The sequence below is a fragment of the Rhineura floridana genome, chromosome 7, assembly GCF_030035675.1.
Source record: "Rhineura floridana isolate rRhiFlo1 chromosome 7, rRhiFlo1.hap2, whole genome shotgun sequence".
Lineage (NCBI taxonomy): Eukaryota > Metazoa > Chordata > Lepidosauria > Squamata > Rhineuridae > Rhineura > Rhineura floridana.
The window spans coordinates 91,270,419-91,283,839 of record NC_084486.1 but is presented as its reverse complement, the minus strand read 5'-3'; the positions used below and the strand labels follow the sequence as shown (position 1 = coordinate 91,283,839).

The 13,421-nt window shown below is 41.3% G+C and overlaps 1 protein-coding gene across 5 annotated transcripts in view; it reads left to right on the top strand.

The window, feature by feature from the left end:
- DGKD (diacylglycerol kinase delta) overlaps nt 1–13,421 on the top strand; it is a 126,634-nt gene that overhangs the window by 39,274 nt on the left and 73,939 nt on the right. Inside the window, exon 1 of one of the 5 annotated variants that reach the window (XM_061636442.1) lies at nt 11,265–11,599. The exons of the other annotated variants lie outside the window; for them this stretch is intronic. The gene's annotated coding sequence lies outside the window, so the exon portion shown is untranslated. Of the gene's footprint in view, nt 1–11,264; nt 11,600–13,421 lie in introns of those variants that run through there. 5 annotated transcript variants of the gene reach the window in all.

The window sequence follows — 13,421 nt, the reverse complement described above, 5'->3', positions numbered from 1 at the left end:
ATCTTTCAAGGCATGGGTTGTCATTTTTGGCATGCAATTGCTTTGTGTATGTGTGTAGGAAGAGGAGAGCACTGGGCCACAGTAAATGTAGTGTGTGGCAGAGGGTGTTAATGGTGGTAAGAGGTGGGGTCAGTTAGTGAAGGGAAGGCGGTCAAGACTGTTTTGTGCTGTTTCTCCTTTCAGCCCGTCTCCCAGCCTCAACAGCTCTGTGAGCTTGTCTGCATTCCTTCTAAGGAGCAGGTACTGCTACTGAACATCAGGTCAGCAAAGGGGAAGAAATGTTTCATTCTGGACCTGCTTGCTGAACGTCATGCTGACCTTGCCTGTATTATTTATTTATTTATTACATTTATATCCCACCTCTCCTGCAAGGAGCTCAAAGTTGAGTAGAAACATGGTCCTGAAATTTTACTGAAATTTGGTTGGTTGAGAGGTGAGGGGTAAACCCCTCTCAAATGTGACTGTGAGGTTTTTAGGTTTTTTAGGTTTTTTAGGCTCAGCTAAAGTGATGGAGAAAGAATGTAGCTTTGGTCTATAGCAGCACTTCCCAACTAGTGGGCCACCAGATGTTGTTGGACCACAATTCCCATCTTTCCTGACCATTGGCAATGCTGGCTGAGGCTGATGGGAGTTGTGGTCCAACAACATCTGGTGGCCCACTAGTTGGGAAAGGCTGGTCTATAGGGATACTATTTCCCTGTCCCACAGACCATTTTGAATGTCTGTATCTGATGGTGTGCCCTTGCGACAAGACTGGGATTTTGTTAGTGTACCAGTCACCCTGAAGCCTAATAGTATCCTTGACTGAGCTGACGTGGTAGTCTCAAGAGTGGCTTTGAAGACCATGTTTTTTAGTTTTGGACATCTTTAATAACCATGCTAAGTCCATATCCTGAGCAGTCCAGGATTTCATATTCGCCATGGCAACCATGGGCCTCAGTTAACAAATCAACACATTTGGGAGAAAATATTTTGGATCTGGTGTTCAATACAGATTTGGGGGGAAATATTTGGAAGGGGGCAAAAATAACTATGTTGTCATGAATAGATCATTACCTGATCAGTTGTCTCTTGAGATTTTCCAGAAGTCTTCTCCTGTGATCCTTCTGAGACCCTGGTCTCCACTTCGAATGAAGAGGTGACCCGGGCTATCAATATGATCACTCCTAACTGTCTTTGGACTACTTGTAAAACCATATCAGCCTCCAGAGAAGCTGGAGGTCATGAAATGGCTGGGCTGAGAGCTGGAGTAGAAATGGAAGAGACTCATGACAAATATGACTGAACACAGCTAAGAATCTATCTTTGATCTTATTCTGTGGTAGTGATGGCAGCAAAGAAATCTTAGTATTCTGCCACAGTTGTGTCTACTCAGTGTCATCCATTGGCACATTGAACCTTCAGGGCCTGCTGTGACCAATTTAAGAGGCAGTTTATAGATAAACTTGCTGAATGGACAGGACTGAAGGACCATTTTGCCCTATTTCAATGGGTACTTTTTGGTTTGTGTTGTTTGAGGCCATGGACAAACTTCTTGGAATGGTGAGGCAGCTTGACTCCTGCCTATCTTGGCTGTTGAGGCTAGTAAAAACTGGCCTGGGTGTTTGGACTTCAGAGGTAGTTAATGCCTCTTTGAGGGAGGAGTTGTTCCCTGCTTGCCTGAAAGAACTGGTGGTGAGGCCACTTACGAAGAGGCCTAGTTTGGATCAAGTGGCTTTTGACAATGATCACCCAGTCTCAAACCTGGCTCTTCGGGGCACAATGATGGTGATATTTTATTTATTTTATTTATTATTTTATTTATACCCCGCCCTTCCTTCCAGCAGGAGCCCAGCTGCAGGTGGTCTTGGAGAATGCCAGTTTTTGTGATCCATTACATGGGATGGCACTTCCCCTAAAAAACCAAGTTTACAGTTTGAGAGTTCTCCTGGACTCTGTGCTAACTGGGAATGCCCAGGTAGTGGCAGTAGTGTGGTGTGCTAACTGTAGTCCTATCAGAAGAGATCAGAGCTAGCCATAGTAATCCATGTTGTAGTCATATTCAGCCTTTACTACTGTACAGGCATACCCTGCTTAACGTCGCTTCACTTAAGTCGCCTCGCTATAACGTACATGCTCCATACGACCTCATACCCCGCTTAACGTTCACGTGCTTTGCAATAACGTACACTTTATTGGCATGACGCCTCTGCCATCTAGTGGTGATTGCGTGCAGTACAAGTGAAGACAATTGCTTCACTTAAAGTATATTTTCGCTTAAAGTATACTCTCTGGTCCCATTGCGAACGTTAAAGCGGGGTATGCCTGTAATGCATTCTGCATGGGGCTCGCTTTAAAGACAGCTCAGTTCAAAATGTGGCTTCCACGGGCCTAACAGGGCAAGACAGATGATTACACCAGCTGCACTGGTTGCCAGTGTGTTTCTGAGCCCAATTAAAATAATGTTTTTAATCTTTAAAGTCTTAAACAATTGGGCCCAAGCTATTTGAAGGACTGCGTGCACCCATATCAACCTGCCTGCTGATTAAGATCCTCAGTAGAAGCTCTCCTTGTGTGCCCACTATTTAAGTCAGTAAAGTTGGCGAGCACAAAGGAGAGGTCTTTCTCCATGGTGACCCCAGGAATCTAGGAACTCTCTTATCAGTGAATCGTCAGAAGTCTACTATGCTTAGTTGTTCCAGGAGGTCTTGAAGCCCTACCTGTTCCAGGTGGCTCACACACGAACAACATTTCTTTGGATGTGATGTTTCTTAACTCTTCATGTTGTGGCAATCATGTTTTATATTATGATTGGAATATGCTTTACTTCTGGGTTATTGATTATGGGGATTGTAGCAGTTTTATCTTGCTCTTATGCTTTGTATTGTTGATATCCTATTGAAAGAGTTACTTTCAGAAAGGCGATCTATAAATATTTTTAATTAAATAAAATAAAAGGGAATTTTTAGACTGATGAAGCAATAGGTTGCTATAGTGGGGAGTGTCTGTCGTTACTAGGGTGATATGCCTTATGAGAATCCTATTCACTTATGAAGTAAAAAGAGAAAGTATAGATGAATATAGTAATAAAGGAAAGTGTGTGATCACTTCTGTGATTTAATTAGTTCATCCTTTCCACCTTTAACAATACAAATCTAAAAGTTTGGTAGCTATTCGTGGAACTTTGCTTATAGAATTTATTACATTTTGAAATTATATGAGAAAAAGCAATTAAAATTACTTTCCTAATTGATATTAGCATCAACTATGTGCACATTGATTTACAGAGTATTAGCTGAGCTGAAGAGTTTACAGTCTAAAATTTAAAATTATTATTATTATAAGTTTATTTATACCCCGCCTTTTGGCCACAGGCCCTCAAGGCGGCTTACAAGAAAAATAAACACAGGTATAAAAATACAATAATATACAATATAAACAATACAATATAAAAAATTAAATTAAATGGAAACAACATTATCATTATCTGCACCGCCAGAAAGAGGAGGTGGTGTTAGCGGGGGCGGCAGGTCCTGAGAGGCAAAAGGGCGACAGGCATTTATTACAGCGAAGCTGTTTGCGGTTTCAGTGTTGTCTTCCTCTCCATATCCTCAGGCTCACTCAGCTGCTGCTCCCCGAGCTTCTGCTGCTGCTGCTGGCAGTTTATGTCAGAGGGCAGCTGCGGGAGCTCTGGCTCGGGGATCTGAGCTGTGCCTGGAGCAGGAGGGGGAGAAGGACATGGAGGAGGCTGCTGTTGTCAAGTGGGAGGCCCTGCGCTGGGAGGCTCTGCACAAGAGGCCCCGTGCCAGGCTGTTGTTGGGTAGGAGATGCCAAGCTGTTGTTGAGCAGGAGACCCCCCCACAAGGAGACCCCATGCAGGAAGCTCCGCACCAGTCTGTTGTTGAAGAAGCGGCGGCAAGGACCTGGGTCCTGCTTAAAGCAGGAGGAGGAGAAGAATGCGATGGCAGTGGCTGTTGCTGAGCAGAAGACCCCGCGCTGGAAAGTGGCGGCGAGGGGCACTTTCCTCTCCCCATACCTTCTGAAGTTTTTCTGATGTTCCGTTTGTTACTGCTGGTCGAACAGTTGCTTTCCTGTCTTCAGTGTGGTGCAGGCGGGCTCGGGCGGTTCGGCGGGCTCCTCTTGGGGCAGCGGCGGCAGCTGCTGGGCGTTTCCTGCACATGGATGATTTCATAAAAGCCAAATTTACACATTATCATTAATACTTTTCCTCTCACACTGTCAGTGTACATGTTGCTTTGCAGAGTAAAAAGATGGCTTTCAGCCCAGTTAACTTTATAATCCTGAGTGCTGCCTTGATCCACAATTCTCCTCTATTGCCCCTGGACCTCAGGAGCAAAAGTGGCAATGAAGCCCAAAGTTGCAGGATGAGTGCAGGAGACTCCATGGAAAAGGGCGACAGTTAGGAGCAGAAGGGCTAGAAGACACCCTTCATCTGGTGAAACTACATCCAGACACTTGAGGATGAGACTAGAGCAGCCTTTCCCAACCTGTATGCCTCCAGATGTTGTTGGACCACAACTCCCATCAGCCTCAGCCAGCATTGCCAATGGTCAGGTAAGATGGGAATTGTGGTCCAACAACATCTGGAGGCACACTGGCTGGGAAAGGCTGGACTAGAGGAAAGTCTGCAGGGAAGAATTATAGGAAGCCCCATGAGACAGCAAGTGAGAGGCTGAAGCTCAGTCAAGCAGAAGCAATGAAACCACACCCCACAACAAGAAGAAAAGAGTAGTAGTGGTGAGAGATTCCCTACTGCTTGGGATTGAAACCCAAGTATGCTGAGAATATCCATGGGCTCACCAGGTATGCTGTCTCCTTGAAGGACAGATGAGAGATGTGATGGAAGGGTTGCCATCACTCATTAAGCCCGCTGACAGATATCCTTTTCTTCTTATCCATGTGGGAACAAATGATACTGCCAAGCAGAGCTATGAAGAAATCACATCAGACTTTGAAGCTCTGGGAAGGAAACTCAAGGACTTTGGGGCCCACATAGTTTCTTGTCCATCCTTCTGGTACTTAGAAGAGGAGTAGAAAGGGAAAGAAAAAATACTTCGGGTGAATGACTAGCTACGAAGATAGTGCTGATGCAAGAGATTTGGATTCTGGGACCATGAGCTACACTTCCTGGAAGATGGACTGCTAGCAAGTGATAGGTTGCACCTCACAAGGACTGGGAAGAATATGTTTGGCCACAGCATGGAGAAATTCATCAGGAAAGTTTTAAACTGAATCCTAAGGGAGGGGGAGATGAAAACTTGGTGGTAACGACTAAGAGTAAGAGGAACTGAGGGAATGGCTCTAATGGGGCCCAGTAATAACCTTCAAAAAAATGTAAGTGATGGAGAGTTTTCTGTTATGGGATCTTTTACTGGGAGTCCTTGAAGAAATTTGAGGACACAGGCTTGAAGCAAAAAGGTAGGCCTTTATTCTTTACAAGTATATGCAGGATCAGCGTTCCAGAGAGTCTGGAGAGGACTGCACTGAAGCACAGTCTGCATTGATTTTTTATGCAGCACTGAATACACATGATGTTAGTTTACCAATCCCATAAGTTCCTCCCCACATAACGTAACAGTTCCTCCCTCCTGCAATATTTCCAAACAATCAGATAATTTTATTAAAACGAGTACATGTATATTCATAATTTGCAAACACCTCCCATCCCATTGTTCTGCTGTCTTCTTTGACTAATGTCAATCTGCTCCCTTGACTAATATTTCCAGTACAGTAGGGCCCCACTTTACAGCGCTTCGCTTTACAGCGTTCCGCTAATACAGTGGTTGTCAATTGCAGAAAGGCCCCGTTCCTACGGTGCTTGTTCTGCTTTTACGGTGTTTTTTGGCCGTTAGGCGACATTTTGGTCAATGTTAGTCAATGCGTTCCGCTTTACAGCAGTTTTTGCTTTACAGTGGGGGTCCGGAATGTAATCTGCTGTATGAGTGGGGTCCTACTGTATACCACTGTCTCCTTGACCGATGTTACCACTATTCTGTTGTTTCCCTTTATTAATGGTTTTAGGCCAGATGAGACCAGTTTCTACCATAACTTCATTCTACATATTGTGAGTTGGCCTTCACACATACTTTCATGGCTCCTGATCAGCCAAACTGACCCAGGAACAACCAAGAACATTACAACATGTTCCTTAAGCAATACCACAATGCCAGGTTGAGTTTGGCTAACTTTAGGGTGACTGGAAGTTCATCAGCACCACAGGTTTTAATAGGATTTCTTATTTCTTATATTTTTTTAGAAATCCCACTCCCAGCTTGTAAAATACATAGCTTATGAGAGAGGATTATATTTAAAACACTGGGCTACATTTGAAGACCACCCAGTCTAGAGAAGGCACTGGGTGATTCTGGCCAACCAGTGTCTTTCAGCCCCAGAGGAATAGAAAAGGCAAGCTACCTCAGAATACCTTTTTACCATGAAAACACACAGAGTTGTATTCTATTTATCAAAGTGAAATTAAAAACCCCATATTATTGTAAAAATCAGTATAAACTTAAAGTTTTATCTCATTCTCACTTTGGTTATGTTGTAAAGTTTTTCCTCAGATGGGGTCATTGCTTTACAGCATATGAGACCAAGAATCACTAAAAATCCATTTCCCAGGATCAAATAGTTAAAAATATATCAATCATAGATTATATGCGTTTTTGCTTAGGACAGTATACTCATTAAGGGCAATCGCTCACAGTGAGGTGAATGTGACCATTGCCTGCTAACTTCACTCACAGGATTCTAGGATTTTAGGATTCTCTGGATATATTTCTTAATTTATATATCTATATAAAAGTAAACATATGAGTTAAAGGGATATATGAATTCTCCATAATTTTAACCAAAACCTTCTTCCATCTTTACCATGAGAAGATCTAACCAGCACATCCAGTACTTGTTACATCCTTATTGCATGCATGCTTGCTCATAAATAATACATTCACTAATAAAAAGTTAATCATACATACAGACCTACTTTCTTCATTTCATGAATTGAGAAGATTGGGCTGACTTGCTTTGCTATGAGACTGGATTTAGGGGTCCCAAGGCCTGAGGGCCTTCTTTGCTTAGTTCCTTGTGATTTTATTATATAAACATATACCTTCTAATATAATAATTTATGTTTATATGTGTGAATATATAAAAATCCATTTTTCTCCATCATAGGAAGGAAGCCAGGCCATACATGAGTAAATCACATGGTCTTCAGTGTCTGTATGCTAATGCCCAGAGTATGGGAAACAAACAGGACAAACTTGACCTCTTAATATAGGAGAGTAAATACAACTTGATAGGTATAACTGAAACTGGGTGGGATGACTCCCATGACTGGAATACAGCAATTGAAGGATATAACTTGTTCAAAAAGAACAGAAGGAATAGAAAGGGAGGTGGAGTTGCACTACATGTTAAAAATATATATCCCTGCACAGAAATACAGGAGGATGAGCTTCGTAGCTCCAACAAGATTATCTGGATTAAAATAAATGGGGCAAGGAATAAAAGGAACGTGGTGGTTGGAGACTACTACTTGCAAAGTAAATTGCCAATGTTTTGAGGAGGCATGATGTAGTAGTAATGGGGAACTTCAATTACCCCAATATCTGTTGGGAGACAAATTCTGCCAAACATGGCACCTCCAAGAAATTTCTGACTTGGGTTGGAGATAACTTTCTCCTACAGAAAGTGGGGGAAGCAACTACAGGATCAGCTATCCTTGACTTGCTTCTAACCAATAGAGATGACTTAGTGGATGAAGTGGCAGTTACAGGACCTCTGGTGGAAAGTGACCACGCTATACTAGAGTTCTTGATTTTAAAGGAAGCAAAAGGTGAGAGTAGCCATACACATACTCTGGGCTTCAGGAAAGCCAATTTTAATAAACTCAGAACAATGGTAAGTAAGGTTCCATGGCAAGCAACCCTAATGAGAAAAGGAGTCCAAGATGGTGGGCGTTTCTAAAAAAGGAAATTCTAAAGGCACAATGACAAACAATTCCATCAAGGAAGATAGGGGTAAGACAGCAGAAGAAGTCAATGTGGCTTCTAAGAAAGCTTAGAGATGACCTGCAAACAAAAAAAAGGACACATACAGAAAGTGGAAGGAAGCCCTGCACACAAAGGAAGAGTACAGACAGGTATAACGGAGTTGCAGAGATGGTGTCAGGAAGGCTAAAGCTGAGAATGAGCTGAGGTTAGCGAGAGATGCTAAAAGCAACAAAAAAGCTTTCTTCAGGTATATCCATAGTAAAAGACAGAGAAAAGAAATGGTGGTACAGCTACTCAATGAGGATGGCAAAATGATAACAGATGACAACGAAAATGCAGAAATGCTTGATTCTTACTTTGGTTCAGTCTTCTCCCAAAAGAGGGTCTATGACCCTCCTGGGAAATGTGAAGTTGAAGGGGCAGGATTGTAGCTTGAGATTGATATACAAATGGTCAAGGAATACCTAATCACTTTGAACGAGTTCAAATCTCCAGGGCCTGATGAACTGCATCGTAGAGTATTGAAGGAACTGGCTGAAAAACTCTCAGAACCACTGTCTATTATCTTAGCGAAATCGTGGAGGATGGGTGAAGTGCCAGAGGAATGGAGGAGGGCTAATGTTGTCCCTATATTCAAAAAGGGCAAACAGGAGGAACCTGGGGACTACAGACTGGTCAGCCTGACATTGATCCCTGGGAAAATTCTGGAGGAAATTGTAAAGCGGTCAGTCTGTAAGCACCTTGAAAACAATGCAGCAATTACTAGAAGCCAACATGGATTTATCAAGAAGAAATCCTGTCAGGCTAATCTTATCTCAAATTTTGTTTGGGTAACCTCCCTTGGTAGACTGTGGGAATGCTGTGGACATAATATATCTCAACTTCAGCAAAGCTTTTGACAAAATGCCCCATGATATTTTGATTATCAAGCTAGCTAAACGTGGGCTGGATGGAACAACTATCAGGTGGATCCACAGTTGGCTACAGAATTGTACTCAAAGAGTGCTTATCACTGGTTCTTTCTCAAAGTGAGGGGAGGTAATGAGTGGGGTATTGCAGGGCTCAGTCCTGGGCCCAGTGTTCTTCAACATTTTTATTAATAACTTGGATGAGGAGGTGGAGGGAATGCTTATCAGACTTGCAGATGATTCAAAATTGGGAGGGATAGCTAACATCTTGGAAGACAGAAAAAAATCAAAGAGATCTTGATAGACTGGAGCATTGGGCTGAAAACAACATAATGAAATTTAACAGGGATAAGTGCAAAGTTCTACACCTAGGGGGAAAAACCCAAATGCACAATTATAAGATAAGGGACACTTGGCTCAGCAATACTACATGCAAGAAGGATCTTGGGATTGTTGTTGATCACAAGCTGAATATGAACCAACAGTGTGATGTGGCTGTAAAAAAGGAAAATGCTATTTTAGGCTACATTAACAGATGTGTAGTTTCCAAATCGCATGAAGTATTGGTTCCCCTCTATTTGGCACCAGTTAGGCCTCATCTTGAGTACTGCTTCCAGTTCTGGACACCACACTTTAAGAAGGATGCAGACAAACTGGATGGAACGGGTTCAGATGAGGGCAACGAGGATGATTAGGGGACTAGAAAGAAAGCCCTATGAGGAGAGACTGAAAGAACTGGGCATGTTTAACCTTGAGTAGAGGAGACTGAGGGGAGATGTGATAGCACTGTTCAAGTACTTGAAAGATTGTATCACAGAGGAGGGCCAGAATCTTTTCTCCATTGTCCCAGAGTGCAGGACATGGAATAATGGGCTGAAGTTACAGGAAGCCAGATTTCAGCTGAACATCAGGAAAAACTTCCTAACTGTTAGAGCAGTATGACAATGAAACAAATTACCTACGGAGGTGGTTGGAGGCATTCAAGAGGCAGCTGGACAGCCACCTATCGGGTATTCTTTAATTTGGATTCCTGCATTGAACAGGGGGTTGGACTTGATGGCCTTATAGGTCCCATCCAACTCTATGATTCTATGAATGCCTATTTGACTGCCAGTCAGTCTCCTCTGGACTTTTGCTGGGTTAAAAGCTCCATTGTGCTCATTAATACTCTAATGCCCTTGCTCAAATTGCATTGTTTTCTGGCTCCAGCTGCTGTACCTGGTACTGGTCATGGACGCATAGACTCCTTGCCCTTACTCTTGTTTCTCCATCCTTGTGCTTCTCTGCTGTCATATCCTTCCCATGACTCTTGTTCTTCCAGTTCTACCATCTTCAGTCATCTGAAGGTCTCTTGCTTCTTCAAATTAATCCACCTTTTCTCCCTCTTACACAGAAACTGTCACCAGAACACCTATGTAGTTCCAGTCTTTCTCTTTTCCTTCAAATGTTCCTCAAAACCCACTTTTCCCCTGAAATCTCTGGCACAATCTGCAAGTCCTCATTTCCTATTGAAACTAAGCCTAAGTATATGGAATTGAACATATTTTCTTCCCATTTACCCTCCCCTCCATCTGTTGTGTCCTATACATAGAATTTTGTAGTAGTAGCATGGGACAGGGAAGGTAACAAGAAATGAACAAGAGTAAAAATTATATAAGAAGTTACATGTTATTTAGGCTTCATTTCATTTGATACTGACGTAAGCTAAAATCTTCACAGAAGTTGTGGCTTTCAAACTTGGATGACATGTCACCACATAGGTGTTCTGGGAAGGATTTCTAGTTAAAAGGGGCAGCAATGGAGAACGGGCAGAGATTGTTTAAGAGAACAGGAGACGTTTTGGCAGCTAAATATTTTTCCTGCTAGAAGATATTTTTATGCACTTGCTATAAATAGCAGATGAACCAGATGGCCATTTAATCCAGCACCAAATCCCCATCTGAAATGTAATTTCTCAACAATCACTCTGAAATATGATTCCTTCCAAAAATGCAGCAAAAAGTTATTCTTTGGAATCCAGTTTACTCTCCATTATAAATGATCTTTAAGACAATTTCAACGTCAATTCCACATTTATATTCTCTGATATTAGAGATTATGCAGGAGAAAACTCCCAGATAAAGACAAGAAGTGAGTGAATGGGCAGAATAGTTTGCTTGATCCTCTTCTGGTGCTACCATGGAAACTCTTGGGAGCTAGCATATCAATGACATGCAACAGAGCTGTCAATCTTACCTTAGAGCTACTCTTTAAATTCTGGGTTGATAAAGAGGTGGAGTTCAGACTCCTAGAGACTTCTATACACCCTCTTGAGTTAGGAAGTACCTCTTAGCTCTACCGCAGACTGGAAACAGCATGTTTTCACAGTCAGTGCTTATCTCCTGACTTTGGTGCCAGCAGGAGCAAATCTGTCCTTGCTCCTCCTTAAGCAGACAGCTAATCCGCTTGTGGGGAGTCGAACAGAATTCCCCCAAATTGGCTGAGTGATGGAATAATCCTATTAATACCTGCATCAAATTCTTAGGAACTTGCTCACTCTGAAGAAGAGATGTAGATGAGATCAGACATGTGGATTAGAAAAATACTGAGTGTAACATAAACAAGACGAGAGAAGTGGACTAATGTACCAGGCACTGTCGAAGACTACATCTGCTCTTTATTATTAGAATCCATTAGGAATTCAGATACTTTAGAGTAAGTTGATCAGTCTCTTTCTGTCTTTTTTCTGTTTTCTTTGTAGTGAAAGTAATAATAGCAACACATTTCACTCTTCTCTACTGTTACATAAGTAAATGTTTTGTAGAGCTGAAAATACGCAGGAACAGACCTTTCTGCCTGAGGTAGAATTAGGAACGTTGTCATATTTTCCAGCAGAGAAGGTTGGGGATTTGAGGTTTGGGATTTATCATAACATTTCAGTTATGGTTATTTGTTTCTTTCCCTATACAAATGTGATACAGTGGAAGATTTGTTTCTATAGATTTAAAGTGTAATAAAAGAGCAGACACTCAGGGATGAGAGAGGTCCCTCAGCTGTGAAAAGAAGAGAAAGTAAAAACATGTGGCTGTTATTCCTTTATTTTACTAGAATTCTCTGATTAGAATTGCTCCAGCTTTGGAATTGCTGTACCTTACTTTCATCTTGCAAGCTTCCCAGTATATTTAATCTAGTAAACAAAATGTCTGCTACAGTCTTACAGTGGTGCTAGCAGTGAGTATATCTGCCTTGCAAGTACATATCTGCTTGGTTACCTGGAACTGAAGCTATACTTTGACTTAGGACAATACATGCTGTGTGCTTTCCTATTCCCCTCCCCAAACAGTCTAGTGGGTAAGTACTCTGTACTTCAGTCTCTGACAGTGCAATCCTATGCATTGGCAGTAAGTCCAAAATAACAATGGGCCTTACTGTCAGGTAAGTATGTATAGGGCTGCAGCCTCAGTATCCTGGAAGTATCTCTCTTGTAGCATTGTATTCATAGTGCATTGGTACTAGAAGAGAAGTCAGGATCACTAATAGCTTATTTGGTTTAAAATGTTAAGAAATATGTACCATTAAAAAAACCCCTGAAAGAATATAGATATGTTTGCTGCAATCTATTTGCAAGAAGCCAAGCTTGGCTTTAAAGCTGTATCTGTGTGAAATACAGGATGTGATATGTGCTCTCCTACTGTCATTAGAACTTCATAAACTGTCATGTCTCACTGCCCTCTCTACAAACACACTCAAGGAGATTATACTTGGGCCTTTTAACCATTTGCTGGAAGGAAATGTCTTGTTATATATCTTTTCCAGTTTTGTGGAATGGAGATGAATTTGCAGCCTGTATTTTCGGGAGCTGGGTTACCCTGGAAATTAACCAGAATATCTTACATATTCCACAGATATTCTTGCCCTCCAAATTCTTAAGCATGAAAGCCAACTGAATGGGGATAGGGCAGGATCTTTCTTTTTTTTTTTTTTTTACAATAATTTTTATTCAAATTTTCATAAAACATAGAAAACAAAATCATAAGACATTCAAAGACAAAAAACAAAACAAAACAAAAATGATTAAACAAAAAAAAATAAAATGTTGACTTCCCATTTGTCACATATCAAATCAGTTATAGGTCTACAATATATAACAATCCTGTCTCTTAAATCATATTATAAAATCACTTTCCTCCAGTAGTTATCTTAATTAATCATCAAATCTCATAAACATTACTTTATTCTTTCCACAAAAAGTCAGAGAGGTTTCAATTCTTTAAGAAATATATCTATCAATTTTTCTCCAAATAAACATGTCAATTAATCCATCTCGTTAATAATTATAATAATCTTATTGTCATAATCATAGTCCAAATAAACATTTCGATTAATCCATCTCATCAGAATCTGTTAGGTCCAATAATTTCAATAGCCATTATTCCATTATCCCTATTAGTTCCATCTTCCATCTTCAATAGTCCTGTTAAGTCCAGTAATTTCAGTGTCCAATCTTCCATTATCAGTATTCCATAATAATCTTGCT